The following is a 23,484-nucleotide window of genomic DNA, read 5'->3' on the forward strand; positions in this document are numbered from 1 at the left end:
CCACATCACAGGGCTCCTGATGGCGGTCCCCTAGCTAGCTGCCTTTCTTCCTACGGGAGGTAAGGGGCAAGCTCTGTGGATGTCTGGTGGAAAAGCATAGCAGAGTAGGGAACAGCCAATATAACAGCCCTGAGGCAGGACCGTGAGCTCTCGGGCCAGGGCAATATCAGCAGGCAGAACACGCATGCAACCAGGCCAGAAGGAAAACGGTGGCCAGGGCACCTCGACCCGTCTGGCCGGTATGAGGACTCTGGCTATCCCGAGGGAGGTGGGAACTCTGGGAGGGCTTTGTGCAGGGGAGGAAGGACTCTGCTTTTAACTGGACCCTTTCCTCTTCTGGCACGGGGGCAGGCTGCAGGGACAGGGCAGGGGTGCGAGCAGAGAGACCACGCAGGAGTGCGAGGAGAAGGTCCTCATCAGCTTTAAGAACCAGAGCCCACAGGTTCAGGACCCAGAGTCAGGCTCCCGGGAGAGTGTGAGCAGGGTGCAGAGGGGGACCTGGGAGGTCAGGGTAGAACAGTGGTGAGGGACACGGGTTCCAGCGTCAGGCCACCTGGGTTCAAGGGCCCCAGTGTCCCCTAGCCAGTGTGCGACCTGTAGGCAAGCTTGTGTGTTTTTCTGCATCTCCATCTTCCCATCCCCCACCAAAAAGTGAGTAGTGGTAGCTGACACATGGTACCAGCCCCCCAGAAGCTGGTGGGCGGATGTCTGGGGATCTGATTCTGATTTTGTCTCCAGCTTTATTGAGGTATACTGACAAAATTGTTAAGATATTGAAAGTACACATCAGGATGATTTCATATGCATAGGTTTGATTCTAATTTCAGGTGAACATGCTACAGGTGAGGGGGGGTCAGGGCCAGACTTGGGGGGACAAGGAGGTGCTCACTCTCAAGGTTGTGCAGGTCTAGGTTGGGCAGAGGCTCTGGTTTTCTCTGCTCAAGGCTTTGACCTCTTAACAGTTCCTCTTCCTTCAAGTGCTCAGGCATTTTCATTGTTCTTCGTGATGAGCCCCCTCTCCTGCAGCTGTGGGGAATATAATAAGAATAGCTTTGTTTGTCCCCAAACATTATGTTCCCAACTGGAGCCCTGCCTACTTGTTTTTCTTAAAGGCAGCATTATCTGGCTGACGTGAGTTTATCTTGTGGTCCACTGTGACACTCAGATTTTTTTCTGCTTCTAGTTGCAGCCTGAATTTACAACTTCTAATGTGTTTTTTGGAAAAGATGTCTCATGTTCCCATTTCGATGGGCTGCTCACCCCTGCAGCGGGTGAGCTGTGCCTGGCAGCCTCCCCAGAACCATGTGGAGGGGCAGGGGAGACATTCCCTGAGAGAAGGGAGTCGATAGGTGGTGCTGATGCCAGAGCCTGGGCAGAGAGGAACAACACCGGCCCACACAAGAGTTGAATGGAACTCGCCCCCTACTGGAAGCCCACCTCACACCCTTTTGAGTGGGCGAAGAGAGTGGGGGGTAAGGGAGGCCTCCATCTCTGAGGTGCACCGGATGCCCTCCCTGTGTCCCCCACAGAACTCCAGTGTGACCTTGGGGGAGGATGGGGGATTCGTTTATTCTCTTTGAACCTCTGATCCTTCTAGAAAATTAGTAAGTGGAATGCCAACTCCCTGCCTCTCTGAACAGCTTCATTCCAACATGGGCCTGTCAAGTGTCCAAGCAGTTCGGAGAACAGCAGAACACTAAATACCAACCTGTGGCAGCACAATTATTGTTATTATTGTTATTTCCCCTAAAAGGGGGATAATCACTGTGACCTACTTAGGGGAGCTATTGTAACTAATGGCTTTGGAGGGCTGCAGAAATAGCAAGTGTCGAGTGGGAGGCAGTAGACTCTGGGCAGAGAGAACGCCTGTGTGCGTGGAAGCCTCTCGCCTCCCTTCCTTTGTCTTGGTCAAAGGCCTGGGGAGCCTTTCTGGGCAAAGTGGCTCAAATGTGTCAGGCCCCTCCTGGGTACTGCTCTGCGCTCAGCCAGGGCGTTAGCCACTCACGGTGGCTGAAGCGAAATGGGACATTTGCAGATACAAGAGGTCTTGTGGTTCTGAACACAAGGGCAGGAATGAAGTCAGGCCTCCCTCTGGAAGGCCCCAAAACCAGGGCCTCAAATGGCATCAGAACGCCCCAGTCCCCTCTGCGTGTTACATTCCTCGTTTATTTATTATTTATTTTTTCGGATCTAATCTTATTTTTATTTTTATTTTTTGATTACTATATAATGTATTATTTGTTTCAGGGGTACAGGTCTATGATTCGTCAGTCTTACACAATTCACACTGCTCATTTTTGTCGTTACATACAACAAACACACAGCTCAGAGCAGAAAATAACGTGATGAACACCCGCATACTCACCGACGAGTTTTATCTTCTTCATATTTGCTTCAATTTTTCCTTTTTTTTCTCTTTTTTAAGATTTTATTTATTTATTTGAGAGACAGAGCTAGCGAGAGAGAGCATGAGCGGGGAGGAGAGGGAGAAGCAGACTCCCCACTGAGCAGGATGCCCTAAGACGTGGGGCTCGATCCCAGAACCCTGAGATCATGACCTAAGCGGAAGGCAGATGCTTAACCAACTGAGCCACCCGGGCGCCCCTTTGCTTCAATTTTACATAAAGAAATTAAATTCAGCGGCAGCCCCTCTGTGCCCCTCCCAGCCCCACCCCTCCTCCCTCTGAACCTGGACGTGACCACTGCTGGGATTCTGGGATTTGTTATTCTCGTGAGTGCTTTCATGCTTCTACGTTCCGTGCATATATGTCTGTAAATGTTACCTCTTATCACTCTGTGTGCTTACATACATCTTCTAAAGAGCATCCCACTGGATTTACCTCCTGTAGCTTTTTTCCATGTCACATTATGTGCAAGGGATCGCTCCAAGCTGGTGGAGGTGGTGGTAGTTCTTCAAGTTCACGGCAATACTGGATTTGGTGGAATGACCGTGCCACCATGTTGCCAGTCCTCTGGGAAGGGACATCAGGTCATCCTTAAGTTCTCACTGACCAACCTGTTTTGGCTGGAGCTTCCTCCGAAGGCGGAGAGGAGGCGAGGGCTTGGGTGCAGGCTGACTTGGGAGGTGCTGACGGAAGGATGTGGGGAGAGTGAAATACTCCATCTCACGATGATCTCCTGCTGTGCAACAAATTACCTCCAGCTTGGTGGCTTAAAACAATTATCAGCAGATTAGAGAGCCCAGAAATAGACCCACGAAAATAATGAGTAATTCCAGATTGACTGGTTAAAGGTTACATTCGTGGTTTAGGCTGAAACTACATTTAAGTTAGATATTAAGTCATGTTTTTCTGACGTGGGGCTTAGCACAAGCAGTTCCATTTTGAGTCTGTTGCTTCTTTGTTAATAATACGTGCATAGTTATTCCATTATTCCCATATCCACCGGTGTATACTGAAAACCATGAGTTTACATGGAAGCCTTCATTTCCAAGTGCAGTGAAGGAAAATTTAATGTTTTTTTTCCCTCTACCAGCCTAGGTTTTCCAGCTGGGGCCCTGTAAATTAGACTGACAAAAGACAGGTTAACGGGGCGCCTGGGTGGCTCAGTCGTTGAGCGTCTGCCTTCGGCTCAGGGCATGATCCCAGGGTCCTGGGATCGAGCCCCGCATCGGGCTCCCTGCTCGGCGGGGAGTCTGCTTCTCCCTCTGCCACTCCCCCTGCTTGTGTTCCCTCTCTCGTTGTCTCTCTCTCTCTCTGTCAAATAAATAAATAAGATCTTCCAAAAAAATTAAAAATTAGAAAAAAGGACACGTTAACAAGAAAAACAAAAACAAAAACAAAACAAACAAAAAAACAGGAGTTTATTAGCAGGTACATCCAGCATGCACATCTAGAGATGAGTAACGAAAAGGGGTGGAACTCCGGCTCATGTGGCATGTTGACAAAAGGACAGTAAATTTATGGATAAGTGACAAGACAAAGGAAAAGGACTTTGAACTTCCAGGGCAGCGAATTGTGGGAAGGTAAGTATATGGGGAAACAGACGGTAAGGCCTATTTAGTGAGGTTTATTATGTGGATTCCTCTGGTGCCTTCTCTGGACTGATAAGGGTCTGGAGTTGTCTCTGGTGATTAACTTCTGTCCTTCCTCGTAGAGAGGGGAGGGGGCACCTTAACAAATTTGTGTATTATTTTTAACCAAGTAGGGGGATGGCAAAGTGCTTTTTGGTATCTGCTTCTCTCAGTTGCCTTCAGCTCAAAATAATCCTTCTGCCAAAGGGGCATATTCAGGGTGGCATGTTGTGTTACCCCTCACAAGCCAGCATCTCAGGGTTCATCTGGGTTTCTCCCTTTTCATATTCCTAACTCTGTCCTCTAACAACGAGGCACCCGGCTCCCAAGACCCTCCCACGCTACTTAGCATCGAGTCCCCCAAGCAGAACCAGGTCCCAGCTCAGCCCCTGCCCTCCTCATCCTGCTGAGGCTTAGACACCTGTGCCGGCCTCCCTCCACCTGCCGCCCCATCCTTGGGCTAGAAACCGCCTCCGCGTCCAGGACACCGCGAGGCACTTGGCCAAGATCCCCGAGGAGCAGGCAATGTTCCTTTTCTCCAGCTGCCATGAGCTCTGGGAACAAAAGATCCCTTGGGGAGGCTAGTTTGGGGCAGTGAGTTTAGTCTCTGAAGCAGACCAACAGAGGATTTGAATACATCCTCCCCACCTTCCTGACCAAACAAGAGTGTTCATTGGCGAGAAGTGTGTTTAGGCAACTGTGGGCTCGCAATGCACAGCCTGTGCTAGACAGCCAGCTAGTCAGATTCTAAAACTCTACCCTTAGAGAAGCCCTTTGGGTTCCCTATTCAAATGCAAATGGCCCTAAAGAGAGGTGATTCTTGAACTGAGTGGAGGCAATGGAGGAGAGTGCCAGGGCTACTGGGGGGGCCCCCTCGCCCCCCCCTCCGCTATTAGCTCCCCAGAAAGGGGTTGATTGTTAACTCGAACTGAACCCTGCTCAGAGCTGGAGCGGAGATATGGGGATGTGGAGGGAGGTGGAAGGCGTCTACTTCTGGGATCAAGAGGCTCCCCTTGCCCAGCTCAGCTACCACCCTACAGGGTGGCTGTGGGCACTGCACCACTTGGCCTTTTCCATCTGCAAAATGGGGGTGGTAGACCCCTTTGAGCCCTCATGTGGTTCTGCTTGTATTGTCTGGGACACAAACCTCAGGGTGAAAGTTCTTTCTCAGAACCAGCCAGGCCACAGGGCAGGGCTCTTGGGACACTGACCCCCAGGCCTGTGGGAAGTCACCCTGTGCCACGTGTGGTGGGTGGTGGGTGGCCCGGGTGCAGGACCCTTGCGAGGGCATGGTGCTTAGCGGGGAATCTCTCAACCACGGATCCGGCATCTGAGAAGGTCTGTGTGGAGCAAATAAGCGAAGCAGGGGATTGAGGGAGGAAAAGGGATGGCTGTAAACCACCCCACTGTCAAGGATAAAGTGGGTGGGGAGGCGGAGTCATTAGCAAGTCTTTGATTTATTTTCTAAACAGTAGTATTGGGGCACCTGGGTGGCTCAGTCATCGGGCATCTGCCCTTGGCTCAGGTCACGATCCCGGGGTCCTGGGATCGAGCCCCACATCAGGCTCCCTGCTCCACAGAAAGCCCGCTTCTCCCTCTCCCACCCTCCCTCTGCTTGTGTTCCCTCTCTCACTGTGTCTCTCTCTGTCAAATACATAAATAAAATCTAAAACAAATAAACAAAGATTTTATGGGCATCTGGGTAGCTCAGTCGGTTAGGCGGCTGCCTTTGGTCCAGGTCATGATCCCCAGGGTCCTGGGATTTTGAGCCCTGTGTCAGCAGGGAACCTGCTTCTCCCTCTCCCTCTGCCCCTCCCCCTGCTGGTGCTCTCTTGCTCTCTCTCTCGCTCTCTCTCAAATAAATGAATTCTTAAAAAAAAAAAAAAACCTTTGGGAATTTCATATAATTTTTGGAACACAGCATTTACACACATAATGTAATCTAAGAAGGCTTATCACTATTTGTTTGACAGTGCTTCCCATGTAACTTAACATACCAAATAAACTAGATTAATTAGTCAAGAGACTCTATTTAGGATTTTACTTTCTGGGCATCTGTTGAAAATAAATGAATGAAGGAATGAACAGCCGGCCAGCCAGCCAGCCAGCCAAACCAACCAACCAACCAACCAACCAACCAACCGACTGGCCAACCAACCAAGAAACATCTCAGAAAGTTTCAAGGCACGTGTCTACATAGGATCACAGATCATTACAAAACTTAAAACTTTATTATCTGTTTTACCAAGGTGGCCACAGGAGATTCTACAGAAGGTTATACAGTTAGCAAAATTTAGCTCCTTTAATATTGAGAAGTTTTCGTTTTCTTACATAATTAAAGACCTGATAAAAATGAATATAGAAACCTTGTTTTTCTGGGCAGGTAAAGAAATTTTTTTTTCTTTTTTGCTTAAAATTCCTTCCTTCCTTCCTTCCTTTCTCTCTTTCTTTCAGATTTTATTTATTTATTTTACACGGCGGGTGGTGGGGGCATACCATACAATTCACCCACCTAAGGCATACCATTTGATAATTTGTAAGATACCCACAGAGTTGTGCAACCATCACCAGTTTTATAACATTTTCTTCACCCCAAAAAGAAACCCTGCTCACAGTAGCTATCCCCCTTGGCAATGGCCCATCGACTTTCAGTCTCTATGCATTTGCTGATTCCGCACCTTTCATATGAATGGAATCATATAGTACGTGGGTTTCTACGGCTGACTTCCTTCACTGGGCATAACAATTTCATGTTAGCATGTAGCAGAAGTTCCTTCCTTTCTAAGGATATTCCATTGTATGGATAGACCACATTTTGTTTATCCATTCATGCTGGTGGACATTTGGGTTCTTTCCACATTTTTGGCTCTTTTATGGCGAATAATGCTGCTATGAGTATTTGTGTACCGGTTTCTATGTGGTCTTTCTTTCTGAAAAATAGTTCATTGTTGAGTAGATCCTACATGCTGCTTGTACAGAATCCAAGGTGTCTGTGCACGGGAGGTCCCGGCCCAGGGAGGTCCCGGCCCAGGATGACGGAGCCCCGGCCTCACCCCATCCCTTCCCTCCTCTTCAAGAGCCAGAGCCTGAGTCTCTCTCGGGCTCATGTCCTCAGATAGGCCTCACATCACAGCGGATGCCGGTACTTGACTGCACCTCAAGTAGGGGCATCCCACATGGGCTCCTCTTCCCCGAGGGACTAATGGCTTCATCTGTCCACTCCGTGAGGACAGGGCCTTGATCTGAGCAGGGACGGGGGCCCTTGTATTCTGTGATGATGACGCCCATCGGGACAGGACGTCCCTCGGCTCACAAAGCATCCTCACGTCTCTCAGAGCCTCGGGCCCCGCAAGGACCTGAGAAGCACCAGGGGGAGGATTCTTGGCCCCTTTTTGTAGACAAAGAAGCTGGCACGGCTTTGCATGTTCCTCCCAGCCTCTTACCCCCCTGGAGTTCTGACGAGGGGGACAGCGTCTTGGGGGGCGGACTTCAGAGGGGGCAGACCTGGATTTGCGTTTCCCCCCTGGCTCTCCAAGGCCCGGCCCTCTCCCCTTGTGACATGTGCCTGCCATCATGTGAGGGTGAAACGAGACAGTGTGGGTGGAAATGCTCAGTGCATGTTGGAGGTACAGTTGCTCGACACATGGAAGCTGGGGTCACTGGAAACCCAGCCAGATATGGAAGGACCCCATGTGTACGAAGTATCCCAAACAGGCAGATCCATGGGGACAGGAGCTGGGGCACGAGGGTGGGGAAGCTGCTAATGGGAACGGAGCTTGCTTTTGGGGAGGCGAGGACATTTGAGAGCGAGGCCGATGTGCACTGAGTGCCAGCGAATGGTTCACCGTACAATAGTCGAAACAGTACATTTCACATCAGGTGCGTTTTACCTCCATTTTTAAGAAAGAAATCCAAACCAGAGACAGAACTGCGTGGTCCCAAGGAATCCATTTTTGTGTGCTTGGAAGCTGCAGACAGATCCGAGGGTCAGTCCTGAAAGCTGTTTTGAAGCGTGTGAAGCAAATAGTGGGGCTGCTGCGGGGACCTGTGTCACCTGTTCCTCGTTTTACTGGCAGGACCGACCAGTCTTGCTGGTTTCTTCACAGCATATATCCATCAGGGGCAGAGAATCACACTGGGCCCTGTTCACACCCCCTCCCAGGAGCCTCCTGCAAGAAGTCACAGCCCCGCACAGCCCCCCGGGGCAGGTTTCGGGCCCCCTCTGTCCACCACCATCTCTCCATCTCTCAAGTGGGAACAGGACCTAGTCTTCTAAGTCTCTTCTTGCCCCACATTCTTGCTGCCATTTCCACAGACAGCCCTCACGCCCCGGCTCCCCGTGCACTGGGCAGGGATGGCGTTCTAGAAGTGCACGCGCTGCGGGGCAGGAACCAGCGCCGGCTTCAAGGGCCTGTGGCTGTGTACAGTCAGAAGGGCCTCTGCTGCCCCCCATCTTGAGCAAGGGGCCCTGCGGGTTCATTTCTCACTGAGCCTCAAAGATGACGCGGGGACTGAGCCTGTTTTGCCCAACACTGTCTCCCTGACATACCTGTGGGACGCTTGCCTGCAGTAAACATGCCCCGTTGCTTGAGTGAATGACGGAACTTGCAGGCACCTCCCCAGCCTTCTTTCCTCCCATTCTGCTGAGTGCGGTCAGGTCCTCAGGCCTTCGGCTGCATTCCCAGGTCTGACAGTGGAAGGGGGTGGGATGGGCGGGGCCCTGTGCGGGGAGCCCTAACACCCTTGGCGTGGGAGGGCCCAGTAATGCCCCTCTCCCGCTTCCAAACAGCCTGGCCCGGCTGGGTGTGGGGTAGGGGTACTGCCATTCTCACCCCATCTCTGGTGGGACCCCCCCGCAGGGCCAGGGGACGGTCTTGCTGGGAGGAAGATATGCCCTGGGGCTCAGGGGTGGAAGGGGAGGGAGGCTTGGTTTCGACTCGGCCAAGATGCCCAGCGTGGGAAGGGACTTGGCAGGGCACAGAGATGATTGTGAAAGTTCGGTGACGCTGTTTTACAGTGTCTCACTCAGTAAGATGTCCCGGGCATTGCGAAACCCTCCCCTCTACTCCATCACCTGTGTCTTCAGCTACAACCCAAGAGCGCCCAACAACAGCTCCCAGTTTGGTAGCTCCTCAAAAAGCTAGACACCGAATTACCGCATGACCAGCAATTCCACTCCTAGGGATACACTCAGAAGAATTCAAACCAGGTGTTCAGAGAAAAGTGCGTACGCAGATCTTCATAGTGGCACCGATTGCCAGAGCCAGAAGGTGGCACCAAGCCAGATGGGCATTGGTAGATGCACGGACGGACAGAATGGGGTCCACCCATCCATGCAACAGACACTTACCCACCAATGAGAAGGGATGAAGTAGACACACAGACACTGCAACATGGATGGACCTAGAAAGCATTACGTGGAAGAGAAGCCAGACACAAAAGGCCACATATTGTATGAGTCCATTTATATGGAAATATCCAGAATTGCAAACCCATAGAGATCAACTGCCCTGGGAGGGGTGGGTGGTTCACCATTTACTTTTGCCCTGTGACTTTGGGCAAATCACTGAATCTCTCTGTGCCTATAGAATGGGCGTGACGCTACACTGTGTGACGGTGGGATCGAGAAAACGAAATGACCTACTATTTGCAAAACATATAGAGTCACGCGGTTCATGCATAATATTCTGCTGAATGTCTGCGCTTTTCAGTTTATACAGACTTTCAGGAAAGGCTTCAATGAGAAGACACTGGATCTTGAAAGACAAATGGAATTAAATAGGTGGGGAGAGTGGGGCACCTGGGTGGCTCAGTGGGTTAAGTGGCTCCGTGGGTGAAGTGGGACTCTTGATTTCGGCTCAGGTCATGATCTCAGGGTTGTGAGGTCGAACCCCTCGTTGGGCTCCATCTGTGCTGGGCATGGAGCCTCCTTAGGATTCTACCTCTCCCTCTTCCCTCTGTCCCTCCCGCACACGCTCTCCCTCTCTCTCTAAAAGAAAGAAAGAAAGAAAGAAAAAGAAAGAAAGAAAGAAAGAAAGAAAGAAAGAAAGAAAGAAAGAAAGAAAGAAAGAAAGAAAGAAAGACAAATAAATAAATAGGTGGGGAGAAGACACTCTGTTAGCCATCACGCATGGTGGGGCCAAGTCCTGGGCTGGGCATTTTACAGCTCTTCTCTTGGGGATGTAGGAGTCCCCAACATCCATCCGGCAACTGCTATCATTGTACCTAGTTTACAGAGGTGGAACTAAGGTTAAAAACTTGCCTTTGCTTTATTAAGGTTAAAAATTTGCCTAAGGTCCCAGAGTGACCAAGTGGTAGAGCCAGGCTTAGAACCTGGTCTGTCTCAATGCCAAGAGATCCTCAGTAGCTCACAGAGGACTGTCCTGGGGGGAAGGGGCGGGGAGGGCAGGTTTTTGACAAGGGGATGGTGATCAAGTAAAGTTTCTGCAATTTGGTTACCCACACTCTTTCTTTTTTTTTTTATTTGATTGTATGAAAGACAGAAGACCAGTAATTCTACCCGTATTTCCTCGAGAGAAATGCAAACATATGTCCACACGAAGACTCATGCACAAATGTTCGAGGTAGGTTTATTCAGAATCACCCCAAACTGAGAACATCTCAAAGGAACAACAGATGAATGGGTAAGCAAATGGAGGATATCACACAGTGGCGTACTATTTAGCAATAAAAAGAATGACCCATGAATTCACACCGTGACCTGCATGGATCTCAAAATACATATGCTCAGCAGAAGAAGCCAGCTCCCTTCCCCACAACAACAACAACAAAAAAGACACATGCTTCATGACTCCACAGACATGAAATTCTAGAACAGGCAAAACCAGGCAATGGTGGGAAAGACTGGAACAGGGGCTGTTTTCTAAGCGGGAGGGAAAAGGGAAGGAAGGAGGGCAAACTTTCCGGGCAATGGCAATGCCCTATGTCTTCAAGGAACTCAAGCTACACGAGTGTGTGCATTTGTCAAGACTCAGTGATTGCTAGCTACCCTTTCAGGGTCAATTTTAACATTGTCCATTTCACTGTATGTAAACGTCACCTTTTAAAAAAGAACAGTTGGGGGTGCCTGGGTGGCTCAGTCGGCTGAGCGGTTGAGTCTGCCTTCAGCTCAGGTCGTGATCCTGAGGTTCTGGGATCGAGCCCCGTGTTCTCTCAGCGGAGAGTCTGCTTCTCCCTCTGCCCCGCCCCGCCCCCGCTCATGCTCTCTTGCGCGTTCTCTCTAATAAATAAATAAAATCTTTAAAAAAAAATACGGAAGAACTGTTAACAAATACTGACCTCCAGTTAATGACAAGCATGTGAAGTGTGGGGGGGTAAAGTACCCTGACGTCTGCAGCTTCCTTTGAAATATATCAAAAAACAAGATGGGCAGCTGGAGGGATGGAAAGACACACGGATGAATAATCCCACGAGGGCAGTAGAGTATCAATGATGATAGCTGGTGGGGATATGGCTGTTCTCTGAAATTCTTCCAGCTTTTTATATGTTTGAAATATAATACAGAGTTGGGAGAAGGAAGGGTGGGTGACCAGTGTCTGGTTTCCTCCCTGGGGAAGGAAAAAAGGGTCGCCAACCCTTTTCTCACACCCAAATGTAGAACCCCCTCCGTGTTCCTGGGAATCATCAGCCCTACAGCCCCAGGTGGGACTGACTTCACCTCCCTGATCGGGGCAGAGGCCTGAGGAAGGGACCCCACAGGCTTTTCTGGTGGGAGGAAAACACCGCTGGCCCATCCATCCCCATCCCAATCTCCCACTTCTTCTCCGTCTGTCTCTCCCTTGTCTTTCCAAACGTGACCCTCTTGGGCCTGGCCCCAGCTGTGCTGGCACCACCGTGCCTACAAACAGGCCTGACACCTGCTCTGAGCAGCACATGGCTGGTGTCACCTGCGACAGTGAGCCGCAGACTGCAGGGAGCACGGTCCCCCACCTCCGCGTCTCGACCCCCCAGGCTCCCAGTGCAGGGTAGGAATTTCACACTCCAGTCTGGCTTCCCTGCTTGCCATGTGCCTTCCCTCCCAGTTTTCTCCCCATCACCTAGGATGGTGCCCCAGCTGGGAGCCCAGACACCTGGCTTCCTCCATCCCTCGCCATCATGCAGGATGGGCTCCAAGCGGCAAGCATGTCAGCTGACTTTGGAAAAAGCCTTCCTTCAACCTTGCTCCCGATGCCTCCCGCAGCCCTGCTTGAGGCCCAGCATTTCTGCCCCCATCCTCAGGACCATCAGAGACTGTGGGGCCTGAAAGCACTGGCGGAGGTCTCCTCTTCTTGCCCAACATCCACGTTCTGCAGATGGGAAACTGAGGCCCACGATGGGGCCTCATCTCTCTGTCCTCTTCTGATACACAAAGATAACAGCAGGGTCTCCCTCATGATGTTGCTGGGAGGATAAAATAGGGCCTGGCCGTGGCAAACGCCCACAGACACTTGGTGGAGAATGTGTTGTTGTTGCGCCCATTTTGCAGATGAGGCTCAGAGAGGTTAAGGCACACACTTGCCCAAGGGCATATACAAAGCAAAAAAGCAGGGTGAACCCCATGCTGAAGGGACCCAAAGGGCAGAAGGGGTGGTGGATAAGGTATGGGGTGTGCAGTAGCCCAAGCAGCTCCCGGGGCCTGGCCCCAAAATGGGGAGAAGGGGTGGGACTGGCCGGCAGCTAGGAGTGGCTGACAGTTACAACTGTGCTTAATGTTCTTGCTCAAACCGAGGGAGCCTTTCCCTCCCTAATCTGCCTGGCATTACCCAGCCTTGAAATGGTGGCAATTACCCCCAGGGTTGGGTAAATGGCTGTGGGAGGAGGTGAAAAGCCTCATTGCTCTGAATCAGGCAGCCCGCCGCGCCCCGCCCCGCCAGACACCCCCGCTGCCTGCCTCTACAGTCTCGCTCTCTGTGTTTGTCTCTCCCTGGGTCCTACATTACAGGCTTCAGTAAGGGGCATTACAAGCCTCTCTGGTCCCTGACCTAGGAACCCCACCCCGGCCAACACTGCAGAGTGCCTCATCCACACCAAGAATGCTTTTCCCACTCTCATCCCCTCCTCCGTTCAAGCTTCATAGCAGACTCATCATTTCTCTCCTGGGGAGACTGAGGCTCAGACTTAAACAAGTTGCCCAAGGTCCCCCAGGAAGGACCCAAGCCAAGACTCGGATCCAGGAGCCCTGCCTCCAAGCCCCCCGCTCCTTCTCCAGAAACAAACACTCCCCCCCAACCTTGAGCGGTGCTACCACCTGGGCCTCTGAGACAGGTAGCAAGGAAGCAGAGAGCGCCCCCCTGAACGGTCAGTGACCTTGCCCGGGTTGCGTGGCTATCAGCCTCAGTGTCTTCATCTGTAGAATGGAACTGTTTGTGTATCAGTGTCCACAGCGGCACAAACCATGATCCCCTCCAAATGCAAACAACCCAAGTGTCTATAAACAATTAAATTGAGCTGCAAGATTTGATCTACCCAACAATGGAAGATATTCAGCCAGAGAAAGGCATGAATTACTGACATACACTATAACATGGATCAACCTTGAAAACATGATGCTAATTGAAAGGAGCCAGTCACAAAAGGCTACATGTTGGATGAATCCTTTTAAATGAAATGTCCAAGATGTTGGTGAGGACGCAGAGAAAGGGGAAACTTCTACACTGTTGGTGGGAATGCAAGCTGGTGCAACCACTCTGGAAAACAGTGTGGAGGTTCCTCAAACAGTTGAAAATAGAGCTACCCTACGACCCAGCAATGGCACTACTGGGTATTTACCCCAAAGATACAAATGTAGGGACCCGAAGGGGCACGTGCACCCCGATGATTATAGTAGCAATGTCCACAATAGCCAAACTGTGGGAAGCGCCAAGATGTCCTTCGACAGATGAATGGATAAAGAAGGTGTGGGGGATAGATTGATAGATGATAGATATAGGTAGATATAGACATCTATCAATAGATATAAGTATTTCTATCTCTATTATCATGGAATACTACTCAGCCATCAAAAAAAAAATGAAATCTCACCATTTGCCACAACATGGAAGGAACTAGGGGTATTATGCTGAGTGAAATAAGTCAGTCAGAGAAAGACAATTCTCATATGATCTCTCCGATACATGGAATTTAAGAAACAAAACAGAGGAACATAGGGGAAGTGGGGGGAAATAAAACAAGATGAATTCAGAGAGGGAGACAAACCATAAGAGACTCTTAATCATAGGAAACAAACTGAGGGTTGGGGGAGGGGAAGGGGATGGGGGATGGGGTAACTGGGTGGTGGGCATTAAGGAGGGCACATGATGGAATGAGCACTGGGTGTTATATAAGGCTGATGAATCACTGACCTCTACCTCTGAAACTAATAATACTGTATTTGTTAATTAATTGAATTTAATAAAAAAATTAGATGAAGTGTCCAGAAGAGGTAAATCTATAGAGAGGGTAGGTTGCCTAGGGCAGGGTGAATGATGGCTAAGAGGAGCTGCGTCTCCTTTGAGAAGGATGCGAACGTTCTAAAATTGATCGTGGTGATGGGGGCGCAAAGCCTTTGTATACTTTGAGTGGATGAATTCTGTGGAATGTGAATTATCTCTCAATAAAGCTGTTCAGAAATAATAATTAATGTCTACCTCTTAGTGCTTCCGGGAAGATGAAATAAGATGACACAAACATGGGGCATAGCACAGTGCCTGGCACAGAGCGAGCTCGCAGTCAACATATCTATACCCTAGCTGCTCGGTGTGGTCTGCAGACCAGTGGCAGCACCTGGGACCGTGTCTGAAAGGCAGAACCTTGGCCCTCCCCCGGCTGCATCAGAATTCACATTTATTTGAGTCCTGTGCACGGTAAAGTTTGAAGAGCACTGAAATGCGAGGGTAATTCTTCCATTATTCTATGGCAAGGATTCTCAAATTTGAGAGCACATCAGAATCCCCTGGAGGGCTTGTTAAAACATGTATTGCTGGGCCCCACCAGGAGTTTCTGATTCCAGAGCTCTAGGGCTGGGCCTGAGAAAATGAATTTCTACGGCATCGCCAAGTGATGCCGAGGCTGCTGGTCCAGGGAACCCACTCTGAACGCTGCAGTTCTGTGGTGTCTCCCAGCCCCATATGGGTGGCTAACCACGCAAGAGAGCAGGTATAGCACAGGCCTTGGGGACCAGTGGGTCTCCACCCTGTCTGCATATGGAAGCACCTGGGGAATGCTCACAGTGCCCACACTAGGGCACCACTCCAGACAAGCTGAGCAGAATCTCAAGGTAAAACCTGGGCATCAGCATTTGGAAAACTGGTCTGGCGATTCCTGAGTGCGGTCAAAGGTGAGCTGCTCGGGTGCTGCCTAGAGGGGAGGCCTTATTACCAGTGCTCTCTCCTCACTGGCACCCACGGCACAGGGGTGTGATCAGGGTCTCACACTCATGCTCCATCCAGGCCTAGACCCTGGGCGGTCCGCTTCTGGTGATGCGGGATGACCAGGTCTGACTCCCTGTGCACAGGCAGAGATGCTGCTCAGCGCACAGTGTAGCCTTTCTGGTTCCAAATATGAAAGAGACCGGAGGCCAGGCAGAGGCCCCGGCACAGAAGGAAATAGAACAGGCTGAACTGAAAGCTGACGGCCTCCATGGCTTTACCTGCAGAGCTTTTCAACGGCCGGGCTGCCTCTCCAACCCACTTATTAGAAACTCCCACTAAGAACTATTCTTTTGCCTGGATCGGTGGGATTTTTCCTCCCCTCTCTATGGAACAATTTACATTAAGCTGCCTCTAAATAGAGCTCTTTAAGACAGGATTTGGTTAGAGTCATCCTGTGTTTAATGGGCTGGGGGCTGGATGGGGGCACTCTGGCACTAATTGCCTATTAGTCCACTTGGAGTCCAGGGCCATTATTTCTGCAGCTGCCCACAACTGGTTTCTCCTGGGCCTGACCACTCACTTGCTGTTGTCTGCCACCATCTATCAGGAAGATCAGTGGCTCTGGTGCTCAGCCTTACCGGAAACTTTCTTGGAAGCCCTGTCCCCACTGGTTTCTGCAGGCCTCTCTTAAGCTAGGCGGCTTCCTTGGGAAGCTGCTGGCTTCCTGGAAGGCAGAGAGGACTAATGAAAAGGGAGGTAGATACTCAGGGAGCTGGGAGGCAGGACATAGGCAGGAACATGGAGTCTCCTGTGTAAATGAATAAAAACTAGATTTAGGGGTAGAGACCCAAGGAACCACTAATTCATGCAGCCCCTTTGAGCAAATTAGGAAAAACACCTCTCTCTGTTGGAGCAAGCATGGTGGGAAGAGCACAGCTGATCTGAGTCTTGTTTCCTGAGCCAGGCAACTTTTGCAGTGCACAACCTAAACAACTGCACAAGGGAACCTGTGGATTCTCCTGCCTCTTCTCCTCTTGGCAGCAGGACAGTACTGCACACAGGCAAATGGGACCATTAACTCATCAAATCCTCATCAAATGTACTGAGCTCTGTGTTAAGCTCTGGGGGTACAGCTGAGAAAGGTCTTTGCATTTCAGATCCGGTCTGTTGACAGAAACGGACTCAAAAACCATCCTTTGCAAAACAAGGTCATGGTGCAATGTTTGGGAAAAGGAATGAGTTAAAATGAGGCCAGCCAGGCACTGTGCTAAGGGCATTATCATGAGTGCTCTCATTTAATCCTCTCAGCAACTCTGGGCTGTAGAAACAGAATTCACCTATGGCTCCAAGGAGACATATTAACAAAGTGACTACAGTGCCTTAGAGCTAAGGGAAAATCAAGAGGCCCCCAAAGGACAGCCACAGTGAGAAGCTTTTACCACCCATAGAACTGCCCCTCTGTGAGACACATGGCCCAAGGCAAGGAAGGGGAAGGAGCCAGGAAACAAGTCCCTGACTGCTCCCTCCCTCTGATCTCTGATGGCACCTCCCACTGAAGCCAGAGGACACAGAAATGCAGCCTGAAGTGTGGGCATCCAGGGCCACAGACAGAGCAGAGAAGGGTAGAAGCTGAACCTGGAGCAGTAAACATCATTAACCTTATTTAGGAGATGAAGAAACAGAGAAACTAAGGCCCAGATAGATTCAGTAACTTGCATGGGGTCACACAGCTCATAAGTGGCAAAGACTGAAGAGGTAAGCACCATGCTGAGCTTCCAGAAGTACACGGGGCTGTAAAGGTCCAAGAGAGAGAGGGCTCTCCCTGAGAGGAAAGGTCAAAAATGACTTCCCCAGGAGCTAAGAGCTAAAGGCAAAGTAGGGGTGGGGGAAAGAAAAGGGTGGAATAAAGCTACAGGCAGAAGTGCATGTGCAAGAACCCTGGGGCAGGAGAAATGATCGTTGTTTAGAGAAGAAGAGGGGTGGGGCCAGCAGAGGGGTGGGAGAGCTCAGGGAGGCCACACAGGAAAGGCTTCCCCAGCAAAATTCATCAACTAGGGGGACGGGCACGGGAGAGCTTCAGTGAGGAGCGACCTGAACTAGTCTGCATTCCAGGAAGATCGCTCCAGGGTGAGGGTGGGAACTTAAGGAATAGTCTATAGGTGAGGAGGCTGGTGGCCTGGGCTTGAAGGCTGACTACAGAAATGGTGGACTGGACAGACTCAAGCTGTGCAGGGAGAGGAATTATCAGTAAGACCCAGGCCCTGGGATGGAGGGGGTGGGAGACCAGGGTGGCTATTAGATTCAAGGCATGGACAAGTGGAGAGAACTTGCTGCCTTCTACTGAAAAGAGGTGGGGGTGGGGAGCAAGCTTGGGGAGGGGTGCATACCAGGCAAGGTTCTTAGTTGCAAACAATAAAATCCATGTCAGGCAATTTATTAAAGATTATAAAGGGATGGATTGATTAAAGTGTAAAGCCAGTTTGCAGGCTCTTCAGGAGGGGCCAGAGGCTCTGTCCAGATTGTGGGCCCAGAAGAACACAGCACCAGTGCCCAGAGCCAGACCCTGCAGCTTACACTGGATATTACAGCTGGTACAACTAGACCCTGGGTATCCTGGTGGCCACCCTCACCAGAGTGGCTCCTGGAGCTTCTGCAGCACCTCACACAGGGTTGTGTGACCGGCCAAACCCAGATCATGTGTAGATGCCTGTTTGCAAGGAACTCTGGCAAGCACATTTCTCTCTTACCACACGGAAATTCCCCCAACCTAGAAAGGATGTCAAAGGTGCTAGCCAGCCAAAAAGTATGACCGGTGTTGACCAGACACAGGTATATACGAGTTCTCTTTGGGTCATGTGAGACATGCAGTGGCGGTATCAGTAGTTCTGGGTACAAATACTGGCTAGAGCTCATGGGGAGGTCTGGGCCATGTCATTTAAACCACTTTCCCCTCAGAGATTTTAAGCAAACTTGAAGTGTTGTTTACAAATTGTGTGATGAGTTTTAAACCTCACTCAGGTTATGGTTAAAAAATATGTTGATACTCAGGTTCTATGGGTTTAAGAAGTTGTGTTTTCAGTAGTGGCCTAATTGATATATTGATTTGTTTACTTTAAAAAATGTCAAGACTCACTAATATTTGCATTTAGGGTGGGCTGGACAAATTTGAATCTTGAATTTGAATTTGGGAGTCATAGAATTTCTCATCTGGAAAGAGCCGCAGAGGATTGCACCCATAGGCACAGGTTTGCCCACATCAGGTCTGGATCAGTGCAGAAGGGGGCACCACTCAGTCCTCAGTCAGCCCTCGCCTCAGACCTGGCTCCACCTCTGAGGTTCAGTGTAAAATGGGGATAAGAGTCCTGTGTCTGAGGCCTGCTGAGGAGTAAATGAGAAAATACAGACAGTACTTGGCTCAGGGCCTACCTGCACATGCCAGGCAAAAATCAGTGACCAGCCCTCTGTTCCACATAAAAACCCTTCAGGTATTTGAAGGGAAGTATCCAAATGAAAAAAAAATTAACTACATCACTTATAATAGCATCAAAAACAAAACAAAACAAAAAACCCTGTATGAATAACTTTTTTTTTTTTTTTTTTTTTTTTAGTGAGTGAACCTCTAACACTTTATTTAGCTTTCAGGCTGGGTTCTTTAAGACCTCTATTGTTTATTTCCTGTTTCTCAGGGGTAGGGCCTTAACTTCTATAGGTTATGTCTCAAATAATACCCTTTAGATAACCAAGATGCTGCTATATTATAAAAATGAGTTTCATGACTGCTTCTATCTTCTTTTTTTTTAAATTTTTTATTGTTATGTTAATCACCATACATTACATCATTAGTTTTTGATATAGTGTTCCATGATTCATCGTTTGTGCATAACACCCAGTGCTCCACGCAGACTGTGCCCTCTTTAACACCCATCACCAGGCTAACCCATCCCCCCACCCCCCTCCCCTCTAGGACCCTCAGTTTGTTTTTCGGAGTCCATCATGGGTCTCTCTGTATAAATAACTTTAGTGAAAGATATGTAAGACCTCTACACTAAAAATTATGAAACATTATTAGGAGAAATTTTTTTAAATAAATAGGGAAACATACTATGTTCTTGGAATGGAAGATTCAATGCTGTAAAGATGTCAGATCTACTCAAATTGATCTGTAAACTCAACATAAACCCAATTAAAACCTCAACAGGTCTTTTTTTTCTTTTAGAAACTGAAAGGCAATTATAAATTTTTATAAAAATACAGAGCCTAGAACAATCAAGGCAATATTTAAAAAAAAAAGAACAGAACGGGAGGACTTGGATAAGCTGATATCAATCAAGACTTGCTGTAGAGACTGAGTTCAAGATGGCAGAAGAGTAGGAGACCTTAGTTTCATCTGGTCCCAGGAACTCAGCTAGATAGCTACCAAATTATTCTGAATGCCAGCGAACTCAACCAGAGAGCTAAGTGGGACTTTAACACCACACTCACTGCAATGGACATATCATCTAAGCAGAAGATTAACAAGGAAACAAGGGCTTTGAATGACACACTGGACCAGATGGACTTCACAGATATATTCAGAACATTCCATCCTAAAGCAACATAATACACATTCTTCTCGAGAATAGCTACAACTCTACAAATAGAAAAATGACCACTTTCTGCAAGAATAACAAGACAGAAAAACTCACCTCAAAAAAAGAGCAAGAGGCAGTACTGACTGCCAGGGACCTAATCAGTATGGACATAAGTAAGATGTTGGAACTAGAGTTCAGAATAACAATTATAAAGATACCAGCTGGGTTTGAAAAAAAAAACCATAGAAGACACTAAAGAATCCCTTTCTGGAGAAATAAAAGAACTAAAATCTAATCAAGTCAAAATTGAAAAGGCAATAAAAAAATGGAGGCTGTAACTGCTAGGATAAATGAGTCAGAAGAGAGAATTAGTGATATAGAAGACAAAATGATGGAGAATAAAGAAGTTGTGAAAAAGAGAGATAAATAACTACTGGATCACGAGGGGAGAATTCGAGAGAGAGGTGATACCATAAAGTGAAACAATATTAGAATAATTGGGATCACAGAAGAAGAGGAAAGAGAGAGAGGGCAGAAGGTATATTGGAGCAAATTATAGTGGAGAACTTCTCTAATCTGGGGAAGGAAACAGGCGTTCAAGTCCAGGAGGCACATAGAACCCCCCTCAAAATCAATAAAAATAGGTCAACACCCTGATATCTAATAGTGAAACTTGCAAATCTCAGAGACAAAGAGAAAATCCTGAAAGCAGCTCAGGACAAGAGGTCTGTAACCTACAGGGTAGAAACATTAGACTGGCAGAAGACCTATCCACAGAGACCTGACAGGCCAGAAAGGACTGGCATGCTATTTTCAGGGTGCTAAATGAGAAAAATCTGCTGCCAAGAACACTTTATCAAGCTAAGCTGTCATTCAAAATAGAAGGAGAGATAAAAAGCTTTCAGGACAAACAGAAACGACAAGAATTTGTGATCACTAAACCAGCCCTGCAAGAAATATTAAAAGGAATCCTTTAAGCAAAGAGAGAGCCCAAAAGTAACATAAACTAGAAAGGAACAGAGACAATATACAGAAATAGTGACTTTACAGGTAATACAATGGCACTAAATTAATATCTTTCAATAGTTACTCTGAATGTAAATGGGCTAAATGCCCCAATCAAAAGACATAAGGTATCAGATTGGATAATAAAGCAAGACCCATCGATATGCTGTCTGGAAGAGACATTTTAGACCCAAAGACACCTCCAGATTGAAAGTGAAGGGATGGAAAACCATTTATCATGCTAATGGACATCAAAAGAAAGCTGGGGTGGCAATCCTTATATTAGACAAATTAGATTTTATTTTATTTTTTCAAATTTTTGAAAAAAATTTCAAAATTTATTTATTTATTTATTTATTTATTTATTTATTTATTTGACAGAGAGAGACACAGCGAGAGAGGGAACACAAGCAGGGGGAGTGGGAGAGGGAGAAGCAGGCCTCCCGCCGAGCAGGGAGCCTGATGCAGGGCTCAATCCCAGGACCCTGGGACCATGATCTGATCTGAAGGCAGACACCCAATGACTTAGCCACACAGACGCCCCTAGACAAAATAAATTTTAAACCAAGATCTGTAATAAGAGAGGAGGAAGGACACTATATCATAATTAAAGGGTCTATTCAACAAGAAGATCTAACAATTGTAAACATTTATGCCTTTAACATGGGAGCAACCAATTACATAAATCAACTAATAACAAAATTAAAGAAACACACTGATAATTATACAATAATCGTAGGGGATTTTAACACCCACTCACTGCAATGGACAGATCATCTAAGCAGAAGATCAACAAGGAAACAAGGGCTTTGAATGACACACTGGACCAGATGACTTCACAGATATATTCAGAACATTCCATCCTAAAGCAACATAATACACATTCTTATTTTTTAAGATTTTATTTATTTACTTGACAGAGAGGGAACACAAGCAGAGGGAGTGGGAGAAGGAGAAGCAGGCTTCCCGCCGAGCAGGGAGCCTGATGTGGGGCTTGATCCCAGGACCCTAGGATCATGACCTGAGCTGAAGGCAGACGCTTAACGACTGAGCCACCCAGGCATCCCAATACACATTCTTTTTGAGTGTACATGTGATCTAATCTCCAGATTAGATCACATACTCAGTTGCAAATCAGGTCTCAACCAGTACCAAAAGACTGGGATCATTCCCTGCATATTTTCAGACCACAATGCTTTGAAACTTGAACTCAAGCACAAGAGGAAAGTCGGAAAGAACTCAGATACATGGAGGCTAAAGAGCATCCTACTAAAGAATGAATAGGTCAAGCAGGAAATTAAAGGAGAATTTTAAAAATTCATGGAAACAAATGAAAATGAAAACACAACTGTTCAAAACCTTTGGGATGCAGGAAAGGCAGTCCTAAGAGGGAAGTAGATAGCAACACAAGCCTTTCTCAAGAAACAAGAAAGGTCTCAAATACACAACCTAACATTCCACCTAAAGGAGCTGGAGAAAGAACAGCAAATAAAGCCTAAACCCAGCAGGAGAAGAGAATTAATAAAGATTAGAGCAGAAATCAATGAAATAGAAACCAAAAGAACAGTAGAATAGATCAACGAATATGGAGCTGGTCCTTTGAAAGAATTAATAAGCTTGATAAACCCCTGGCCAGACTTATCAAAAAGGAAAGAAAAAGGACCCAAATACATAAAGTCATGAATGAAAGAGGAGAGATCCCAACCAACACTGAAGAAATACAAACAATTATAAGAACATATTGTGAGCAACTGTATGCCAACAAATTAGGCAATCTGGAAGAAATGGATGCATTCTTAGAGACATATAAACTACCAAAACTGAAACAGGAAGAAATAAAAACCTGAACAAACACATAACCAGCAAGGAAATTGAAGCAGTAACAAAAATCTCCCAATAAACAAGAATCCAGGGACAGATGGCTTCCCAGGGGAATTCTACCAAACATTTCAAGAAGAATTAATACCTATTCTTCTGAAACTGTTTCAAAAAACAGAAATGGAAGGAAAACTTCCAAACTCATTCTATGAGGCCAGCATTACCTTGATCCCCAAACCAGACAAAACCCCACCAAAAAGGAGAATTACAGACCAATATCCCTGATGAACATGGATGCAAAAATTCTCACCAAGATACTAGCCAATAGGATCCAACAGCACATTGAAAGGATTATTCACCACAATTAAATGGGATTTATTCCTGGGCTGCAAGGGTGGTTCAACATCCAAAAATCAATCAATGTGATACCCTACAGAAATAAAATAAAGGACAAGAACAATATGACACTCTCAATAGATGCAGAAAAAGCATTTGACAAAGTACAACATCCTTTCTTGATCAAAACTCTTCAGAGTATAGGGATAGAGGGAACATACCTCTATATCACAAAATCCATATATGAAAAGCCCACAGCAGATATCATTCTCAATGGGGAAAAACTGAGAGATTCCCCCTAAGGTCGGGAACACAGCAGGGATGTCCACTATCACCACTGTTGTTCAACATAGTACTAGAAGTCCTAGCCTCA

At 47.8% G+C, this 23,484-nt stretch overlaps 1 protein-coding gene across 1 annotated transcript in view; it reads right to left on the minus strand.

Moving 5' to 3' along the window:
- Window positions 1-2,977: 2,977 nt before the first annotated feature.
- Window positions 2,978-23,484, minus strand: part of NT5M (5',3'-nucleotidase, mitochondrial) — a 90,519-nt gene continuing 70,012 nt past the window's right edge. Inside the window, exon 6 of the mRNA XM_073881817.1 lies at window positions 2,978-3,088. The gene's annotated coding sequence lies outside the window, so the exon portion shown is untranslated. The remainder of the gene's footprint in view (window positions 3,089-23,484) is intronic.

Source organism: Callorhinus ursinus, unplaced genomic scaffold (genome assembly GCF_003265705.2).
Source record: "Callorhinus ursinus isolate GAN/ISIS: 27379988/994484 unplaced genomic scaffold, GSC_fseal_2.0 scaffold43, whole genome shotgun sequence".
Classification (NCBI taxonomy): Eukaryota; Metazoa; Chordata; class Mammalia; order Carnivora; family Otariidae; genus Callorhinus; species Callorhinus ursinus.